A 10,503-nucleotide genomic window follows, 5' to 3' on the forward strand; every position below is an offset into this window, starting at 1 on the left:
CCTTCCTCAGTCCTAAAATAGGGAAGTTAATTTGGAAATCTCTGGCTGCTCATTCTTTTCAGCTGTTCCTCTTAATCAATTCAGTGTAGTGCAAACAGCACCCTTCATCAAGGGGCAGCATAGCTGCCTTTTGGGGGCGGGGGGTGGGCGGAGGGTGAGTGGTATTTGTTAAGCACTTACTATGTACCAGGCTCTGTAGTAAGCACTGATGCAGATGTAAGCTAATCAGGTTGGACACAGTCCATGTGTCACATGGGGCTCACAGTATTAATCCCCACTTTACAGATGAGGTAACTGAAACACAGAGCAGTTAGGGGACTTGCCCAAGGTCACATGGCAGACAAGTGGGGGAGGCAGGATTAGAACCCAGGTCCTTCTGACTCCCAGGCTCATACTCTCTCTACTAGGCCACACTGCTTCTCCCGCAGCCCTAACCCCCATCCTCCTCGTTCTGTCACTGGTCTCACGGTGAGATTTTTCAAACAGTTTGGTTTTAAGGGAAGCAGATTCAAAATTGTTTGTCATTTCTAAATCCTGGGCCCTCTCACCCCAGCTCCCCTCCACCATACTCTGGCCTCCAAACCCTCACAACGCTAACAAATCAAACCTGAACAGCTGCGTTCCTGTGGAGCTCAGCACATTATACTGCAAGGTGCACTGGGCATCTTTGATTAAATCCACACGAGGCTGAGGCTATAAAGGAGAAAAATCCAGTGACCCATTGGATAGGTGCATTTGTGGTTTCTCTGCTCTTGCTCTGATATTGCAACCCTGTCACAAGCAAGAAATGCACTGTACATTGTACCAGCCTTGGCAGTACAAACCACAAAATCCCAATTCTGAGCAGTAGGGCCTTAGAGTGATTTAGAGTTTTCTAGTGGTTCCATCAGGAGGCTTGTAATTGTCAGGTGGTCTGTCAGAAGCATTTTTGAAAACCCACTGTAGGTAGGGCACAGTACTGAATACTGGCACTAGGTTACTAGGTTGCTTGACTTTCAGTATAGGCAAATTTTAATGAGGGTAGAGCCCTGAACGAAGCTTCCAAGGAGGGAAGTGGCCAGGGGATGGTGAAGAGGGAAACTCATAGGGACTGGTGATGTCCATTATGGTATCACTGGGTGGGGGTGAGGAAGAGGGCACTTTTTGGGGAATTTATCCCAAAGGCCTCTGGGCAAGTACATGATTTTCCCTTGGAATAGTCCAAATCTGGCAATTTACTTAATCTTTTGCTCTCCACCTCCTCATCTGTAGAATGGGGAGTAACTTCTCTGTCTTCCTCCAAAGAATGCTTTGAGGCTGAAGGGAATCAAGCCTGTAAAGGGCTTTCAACATTATAGAAATGAGGATTTTCAAATATGTATTCCCAAGGGAATGGGCTTTAGTTCTAGTTATTCAACTGTCACAGCAACAAAGGGGGAGGGGGGAAAAGAGAGAGAGAAAACACTTGAAGCCTTCTTGAATGTTCTACTGGTTTTCATTAAGGGGCTGTCAGGCTGTGGCATACACTCTCCTGCACTTCTGGTGAAGACAGAGGATCAGAGTTGGGTGAGTGGAGAGAAAGGAAGAGATTGAAGTGGGGAAAGGGAGCCGTGAGTAGGACAGGGAGGTAGAGGTTTGAGCAGACGTTGTTGTAAATTTTGCCTCATAGGAGTCCCTGTCCAATATGTGTATCTTACTATCTCCTGCTCTGTTCTAGTCTTTCTCAGACCTTAGTGGCCGACAGTAAGTTATTTGCCGCACTGCTTGGGCAGCTTTTGTGGCCGGATCCGAGAGCCGCAGGGCTTGTCTGTGTTTTGGTTTGGAACCTCCTGCCCACTAGAGGGCAACACGCAAACAGCAGACTGGTCCTCCCTGTCCCCAGCACTTGGCCTACTGATGGGGAGGCCCAAGGTGCGAATTGTGCGTTAGCCCACACTCTCGCTGCTCCTCTGCTGACTTTGCTCACTCCAGTGCTCAGCCAAGTATATGGTCAATATGGCATCAGCTGCCCTTGCCATCCGCTCAAGGGTGACAGTGAGCATGGGAATTGGGGATGGGGTGCACCCAAGATGCCAGGAAGAGTGAGATCCCTCACTTCCCTAGTCACCACCTCTGTCAGCTAAACTGGGAGTGGTTGCGTGGGAAAAGGGGTCTGAGCCTGGCCTGTTCCCCTGTGAGCACCCGGATCCCACCTTCTTTGGTGACACCCCCAGCTGAGCCACAGTGATAATCGGAGAGATGGGAGCAAAACAAAGCAAAGCTAAACAGTCTAGACTCGGTCCCGGCTGACTCAACTGCCCGCTAATAACTGCTGCAGAAATAATAGGATTTATTAAGTGCCTACCACCGTACTAAGCATAAGATGAAAATTCACTTCCGTCTCAAAGGGCTCCCCGTCTCAGAATAAAAGTTGACAATGGAAATATAAGGAAAGGTGAAACAATAAAAAAGGAAACATAAAAAGACAAGGACAAGAATAAGTGTTCCGCAATTGAGTGTCTCACAAGCCTGTAACCTTGGCAGTAGCTTCGACTCATCTCATTCAACCCACATATTCAATCTGTCACCAAATTCAGTCAGTTTTATTTTCACAACATCTCTAGAATCTGCCCCTTCTTCTCCAACCAGACTGAACCACACTGAACCAAGCGCTTGTTTTTATCCCACCTCGATTCACACATTAGCCTTCTTGCTTGACCTCCCTGCCTCCTTGTCTCTCTCCACTCCAGTACAGGCTTTACTCTGCTGAGCAGATCATTTTCCTAAAAAAAGTTCAGTCCACATCCACCCTTTCCTCAAAAACGTTCAGTGGTTGCCCATCCATCTCTGCATCAAACAGAAATCTTACCTTTGGCTTTAAGTCAATTTAATCAGCTCTTCCTGTCTTACTTAACCTCGCTAAACTCCCACTACAACCCAGACTATGCTCACCTGGGTTTATGCCCCTCCTCCCTGAAGCCCACAGGGCGGGCTGGGCTGCTCCAAGGATCAGCTTGTCTCACCCCTCAGTCCCTGCCTCTATATCCCTGCCCTTCTGAAACCCCCATTAAAGAGGAAGGTCATTTCTTCCTAATTCGACTGAGTCATTTTCCATTTCTTTCCTGGGCCAGTTCTGGGTCTCTTCTTTGTCTCCCTCTCATTTAGCTATTTTGCATATTAAATTCTAATCTAGTATAAACCGTTGACAAGATGTTTTGTGAATAAATCTCCAATAAAGGGCTGGTCTGGAATAAAAGAGATGTCAGAAAGTCCAAGGGAATTCCATTTAATTCTGTTTTGAAGATATGAATCCATTTATTTTAATTTCTGTCTCCCTCTCTAGGCTGTAATTTCCTTGCAGGCAGGGAACGTTTCTACCAAATCTGGTGTAGTGTACTCTTTCAAGTGCTTAGTACAGTGCTCTACACATAGCAAGTGCTCAATAAACACCAGAAATTGATTGAGGGATTGTCTCCCACCCCCCCATCATGGTTCTCCACCCACCCCCGCAGGCCTGTAGTCCCCCTCCTGTGGCTCCACATCCCAGAGTTCCAATTGGGATTTGTAGCAAGAAAATCAATCAATCAGTGGTATTTAAAGAAACGCATCAAGTCCAATCTCTTTGTTTCAGTTTGACATCAATACTAGGGTACTAGCTGTGGATTGGTCTACTTAAAGCATCTCCATTCCTGAGTTCCCTGCCTTCCCCAACCCACTTCCAGAACCTCCACCTTAGACTCACCCTCCTCAATCACAGTCACCCTGTAACTAACTCCCCTCCCCTCTCCCACCCTCTCCTCCCTTAGCCTGTCCACTTCTCTGATTGATGGGCCCTTTTGTGTTTATCTTGCTGTGGCTATAATTGGCTCTGTACATGCTGTTATGTTTCTGTCGCTCATGTTTACAGTTTGACATTAGTGTTTATATATGTTTTTAATGTTTCTGTAGCTTACATTTCTGGGAGCATTTCGTTGTCTCATTCCCTGTTAGGGACCCTCCATGGCCCCAGCTTAGGTCTCTCTGCACCCAGGGATGCTGGGAGAATGAGTGGGATGGTGTCTGTGGAGCGTTTGGATCCCCTTTCCAGGCGTTAGTACGATGAATTGTTTTCAAATACAAATTTAGACTGTCCGATTGAGCAGCATTCCTAAGTACTATCCAAATCGGAGAAGCAGCGTGGCCTAGTGGAGACACCGTGGGCCTGGGAGACAGAAGGACCTGGGGTCTAATCTCAGCTCTGTCAGTTGTTTGATGTATGACCTTGGGCACTTCTGTGTGCCTCAGTTTCCTCAACTGTAAAATGAGGACACCTGTTCTCCCATCTACTTAGACTGTAAGCCCCACGAGGGACAGGGACTGTGTCCAACCTAATCAACTTGTACCTACTTCAGCGCTTAGAAGAGTGTCTGATACATAGTAAGCGCTTAGCAAATACCACTAAAAAAAACAAAAAACCCTCAAAAAACAGAGAAATGCCAAGAGATCAATATCCCAGAAAGGAAAGTTGTTGAATCCCTTTGCCCAGCTGATCCTGGGCATCCTGGCAAAAGGGAGCCTTTGGCCCAGAGAAGGGGTAACTCCCAGGAAAGCTGATCTGTAGCATCCAGGATCAGGTAGCCGGCTGCTCGGACGCGGTGGCTGTCCTAGAGCCGGCAGTCCTTTCGGAAAGAATACCTTTCATTAGCGCACACCAGCACCTGGAGGTCAGCCATTAATATTGATTGGGACTGAAAGCTGAACGGAGAGGTGAAAAACAGGAGTAAACAGGTGTTGCTATTCACTGGCGTCACAGCACCAGAGAGTTCAGGGAAATGAGATTAGAGGGAGTGGGGGTAGGGGGGAGAGGCATGTTCCACCAGGAAAGATAAGTGGGATGTGGGAACTACAAGGGGAATTCTTCTGGGGGAGGAGAGATGTGCAGACAAGGAGCCCTCTGTGACATCACTTCCTCACTGGTTAAAGAAATAACTCAGCCGCATCCTACTGCAGGTAGTAAATGACATTCTCACTTGGTGTAGCCCTGAGATGATGAACCACTTTAGAAAGTGCTTCTCAGACTGCAGGTGCCATGGGGCACTTAAGCCCTGCCTTCCTGTGTGTCCACCTCTGAAGAGGAAGCCTGAAACCACGGCTCCCCAGCCTAGGTATCAGCTTTCTCTGAGAAGGGGTTAACAAAGGCTAATTCCTATTCAAACTGCTGGGAGGACTGAGATGAAAAGATCCATAGTTCTCTTCTCACCCTTTCACACCTCCTCCCCTTGCTGTGATTAGGCTAAGACCCCAAGGTTTGACCTTATTCTAGGAATAAAGTTTCAGCCATGCCCAAGCCTTGTTTCTGTGTCTCAGTTGAAAGCACTCCCCTGTAGGCTCTCTATCCCACCCCTCCCCACCCTAGATTTTAAGGGTTTTCAGGGGAAGCTGGCATAGCGTGGCAGAATAGGGCACTTCCTCACATGTGTGCTTATGACCTCAGCTATTAGCAGCCTCTAAGGAAACTGCATATGTGTAGGAGCACCCCCAGAAGTGAGTCCCAGGGGAGCTGAGTCTATTCTGTTGATCAATAGTAATGACAATAATTGTGTTACTTGCAAAGCTCTTACTATGTGCTAAGTGCTGGGGTAGATACAGCATAATCAAACCAAACAGTCCCTGATCCTGATAGAGCTCACGGGTAGAGAAGCAGTGTGGCTCAGTGGAAGGAGCTTGGGCTTCGGAGTCAGAGGTCATGGGTTCGACTCCCAGCTCTGCCACTTGTCAGCTGTGTGACTGTGGGTAAGTCACTTAACTTCTCTGTGCCTCAGTTACCTCATCTGTAAAATGGGGATTAACTGTGAGCCTCACGTGGGACAACCTGATTACCCTGTATCTACCCTAGCGCTTAGAACAGTGCTCTGCACATAGTAAGTGCTTAACAAATACCAACATTATTATTATTATTATTACTAATATTATTATTATTATTGAGGGGAAAGGAGAATGGGTACTGAATCCCCATTTTATGGATGAGGCAACTAAGACACAGAGAAGTTAAGTGACATGCCTAAGGCCACACACTGCAGGGAAGTGGCAGAGCTGGGAGTGAAGCCCAGGACTTCTGACGCCCAGTCCTGGTCTCTAATCTCTGCTGTGTTCTACCCAGTCCTGTGTTCTACCCTCAGCCTGACAGCAGCACTTACATACATACCCGTAATTCATTTAATTTCTGCACCCCTTCCAGACAGTAAGCTTCTGTGGACAGGGAATGTGTCTTCCACCTCTGTAATACTCTACTCCCCCAAGCACTTAGTATGGTGCTCTGCACACAGTAAGCACTCAGACTATTCACTGCTGTTTGAACCCTGGATGTCGGGGCCTATAAAGGGTGGGACGGAGGGAAGATGGGTCTGAGATTCACTCAGTCGTATTTAATGAGTGCTTACTGTGTGCAGAGCACTATGCTAAACTCTTGGGAGAGTAAAATGCAACAATAAAAAGACACATTCCCTCCCCACAGTGAGTTTACAGTCTAGAGGGAAGGAGACAGACATTAATATGAATAAATAAATTACAGATAAGTACATAAGTGCTGTGGATCTGGGACGGGGGTTGAAAAAAGGGAGCAAGTCAGAGCGATGCAGAAGAGAGTGGGAGAAGAGGAAAACGGGGAATGCCTCTTGTAGGAGTTGTGCTTTCAATAAGGCTTTGAAATGGAGGGGGGGAGAGGGGGGCGGTAATTGTCTGTCATATTTCAGGAGAGAGAGTGCTCCAGGCCAGAAGCAGGGTCAAGTTGGGCCCCCGATTTCTGACCCGTGGTGGCCTCTCTAGCAGAGCCAATTTCTTGACCAAGATTTCCTCTCGACTTCTGTGTTCAGTACTGACGGAGCCTGGGATTGGAGTTGGGGAGGACTGGGGCAATGTCATCCTCATCCCTTTTCACGGAAGGGAAAACCAAAGTCCAGGGAGGGAGGCAAAGTGGCTCATTTAGGGCCCCTCAGCAAGTAGGAATGAGATTAGACCTTTCTGACTCCCCATCTGTGCCAGTCAGCCAGACTACCAGTCCAAGCCCCCTACTCCGAGAGTGCATTAGCAATTGGCTTGAACTCCAGCATATGCTAATACTTCAGCCCTCACTCCTCCTGGTTTGCTAAAGAAGAAAATCAATTAGTTAACAGAGCAGAGCCTTCTATGGCAGCTTGGAGGTGCGAAAGCCCAGTCAGAGCCAGAAGATAATGAGCTGGAGAGAAAAGAAGGCCTGACAAGTCTTATCTTCAATAGGTAGGGGGCTGCCCGGAGCAGGGCTGGCTGAACCACAGGTACCGAAGGTGAGAGCTTCAGTCTGATTGTAACTGAGCCTGGTCCAAGGCGAGCCAACTCTCCCTCCCTGAGGGTCCCACAGAAACAAGCCTGAGGAATTGCAGGAATTCACCTGGAGGAAATGCCCTTCAGTAAACTGTGTTCCTTTTCAATCAATCAAGGGTATTTATTGAGCGCTTACTGTGTGCAGCACACTGTACTAAGCACTTGGGAGAGCACAATGCAAAAGAGGTGGTAGACACATTTCATTCCCACAACAAGCTTATCGTCTAGAGAACTACAGTCTTCTAGCTCACAGGCACCTGGAGGAGACCTGTCAGTCAATCCATTGATAGCATCTACTAAGTGCTCAGGAGAATAGCACAGAGGTAAAAGAAATAAACCCTGCTCTCGAGGAGCTTACCGTCTAACAGGGAAGACAGCTGCAAAATTATTTAGCGTTAGGAGGGAAAATAGAATATTCATTCATTCATTAGTATTTATTGAGCGCTTACTATGTGCGGAGCACTGTACTAAGCGCTTGGAATGTACAATTCGGCAACAGATAGAGACAATCCCTGCCCATTGATGGGCTTACAGTCTAATGGGGGATACAGACAGACAAAAACAATAACAATAAATAGAATCAAGGGGAGGTACACCTCATTAACAAAATAAATAGGGGAATAAAAATAAATACAAATGAGCAGAGGAGCACAGTGCTGAGGGGAGGGGAAGGGAGAGGGGGAGGAGTGGGGGGGGGAAGAGGATTTAGCTGAGGGGAGGGGAAGGGGGGGCAGAGAGGCAGCAGAGGGAGCAGAGGGAAAAGGGGAAGCTCAGTTTGGGAAGGCCTCTTGGAGGAGGTGAGCTCTCAGTAGGGCTTTGAAGAGGGGAAGAAAGTTAGTTTGGCGGAGGTGAGGAGGGAGGGCATTCCAGGACAGCGGGAGGACGTGGGCCAGGGGTCGACGGCGGGATAGGCGAGAACGGGGGATGGTGAGGAGGTGGGCGGCAGAGGACCGGACCCTACGGGGTGGGCAGTAGAAAGAGAGAAAGAAGGAAGGAGAGGTAGGAGGGGGCAAGGTGATGGAGAGCCTTGAAGCCTAGACTGAGAAGTTTTTGTTTCATGCGGAGGTTGATAGGTAACCACTGGAGGTTTTTAAGAAAGGGAGTGACATGCCCAGAGCGTTTCTGCAGGACGATGAGCCAGGCAGCGGAATGAAGAATAGACTGGAGCGGGGAGAGATGGGAGGAAGGGAGATCAGAGAGAAGGCTGACACAATAATCCAGCCGGGATATTATGAGAGCCTGTATCAGTAAGATAGCCGTTTGGGTGGAGAGGAAAGGGTGGATCTTGGCGATATTATAAAGGTGAGACCAGCAGATCTTGGTGATGGATTGGATGTGTGGGGTGAATGAGAGAGCCGAGTCAAGGATGACACCAAGGTCGCGGGCTTGAGAGACGGGAAGGATGGTCGTACCATCCACAGTGATAGGGAAGTCAGGGAGAGGACAGGGCTTGGAAAGGAAGATAAGGAGCTCAGTTTTGGACATGTTGAAGTTTAGATGGCAGGCAGGCATCCAAGTAGAGACGTCCTGGAGGCAGGAGGAGATATGAGCCTGAAGGGAGGGGGAGAGGACAGGGGCAGAGATGTAGATCTGTGTCATCTGCGTAGAGATGATAGTTGAAGCCAGGAGAGCGAATGAGTTCACCAAGGGAGTGAGTGTAGATGGAGAACAGAAGAGGGCCAAGAACTGACCCTTGAGGAACTCCTACAGTTAGAGGATGGGAGGGGAAGGAGGACCCCGTGGAGGAGACCAAGAATGAACGGCCAGAAAGATAAGAGGAGAACCAGGAGAGGACAGAGTCCGTGAAGCCAAGGTGAGATAAGGTGTGGAGGAGAGGGGATAGTCAACAGTGTCAAAGGCAGCTGAGAGGTCAAGGAGGATTAGGATAGAGTAGGATAGAGGTCATGGGTGACCTTTGAGAGAACAGTCTCGGTAGAGTGGAGAGGACAGAAGCTAGATTGGAGGGGGTCCAGGAGAGAATTGGAGTTAAGGAATTCTAGGCAGCGAGTGTAGACAATTAGATCTAGAGGCTTGGAAAGGAAGGGTAGTAGGGAGATAGGGCGATAACTGGAAGGGGAAGTGAGGTCGAGAGAGGGTTTTTTTAGGATGGGGGAGACATGGGCATGTTTGACAGGGGGTAGATATCTTAGAGGACAGGACCATTCTAAACCAGACTCAGCTAGAGGGAAAACCCAGAGAGTTGGAGATTGTCACGATGTGCAGGGGACATGGAAGAGCTTAGCATGAGATGGGTGGAATTCATGCTTGGGCAGGTCAGGGGTGATTCCTGGAGGGAATTCACCAGACCATCAGGAAGCTTGTGGGTGTAAAACAGGTTGGCTTGACCTAGGGATATTTGGCTCTTTAAGCTTTCTGGAGGCCAAATGCCTGCCCCATCCCTGCCTCCTCTCCACTTTTTCGAAGGTGACAAGAAGAATGGTAGTATGGCAGAGAGCCAAGAGGGACTGACACCCCCTGTCACACTGTTTCGATTAGCCATGTCAATGGGCTCTTCCTGTTGAGGATCAGCCTCTGGGTGTCCTGTTCTTGGCAGAGGCTTTGCTCAAGGAAAACATCCACCTCTCCTGATTGATGCCCAACAGCCTGGTCTGTCTGCTGCAGCAGTCTCCGTGCTGCCTACTGCTATTTCATATTTGAGAAGGTGCTTCGCTCTGTCTTGATCTTGATTATTCTGTCCTCTAGACTTGTGTGTGCCCCCTTTCCCTCTTCTAGACTGTAAACTCACTGTGAGCAGGGAATATATCTGTGTGTTGTTATACTATACTTTTCCAAGTGCTTAATACAATTTTCTGCATGCGGTAAGCACTCAATAAATACTACTGACTGACTTCCAGGTCCCTGTGGAGTGGCTGCCTGGGTAGCCTGCTGCCTTCTGTTCTTCTCAAGTGACTGTCCATGTGGAGCTGTGCTGCTTTGAGTGTTGCTTTGAGGCTGGTGAACTCACTGTACTCCAAGACCCCTTTCTGAGGAATCTGGTCCCACCATCTGTTGCTGTGTTTGGTTGATAGGAGATGTTGGTGAATGGCTTTAGAATCTTTCTTTTCAGTTGGTTCCAGGTCTCACGGGTTCCAGGTCTCATGGCCATTGAGGAGTTTGGACACCTTGACAAGTTTGCAGATGTACAACTTTTGTATTGTATACTCTCGAGTGCCTATTACAGAGCTCTGTACATAGTAAGCACTCAAT

This window comes from Ornithorhynchus anatinus, chromosome 11 (genome assembly GCF_004115215.2).
Source record: "Ornithorhynchus anatinus isolate Pmale09 chromosome 11, mOrnAna1.pri.v4, whole genome shotgun sequence".
In the NCBI taxonomy this organism is placed as follows: domain Eukaryota; kingdom Metazoa; phylum Chordata; class Mammalia; order Monotremata; family Ornithorhynchidae; genus Ornithorhynchus; species Ornithorhynchus anatinus.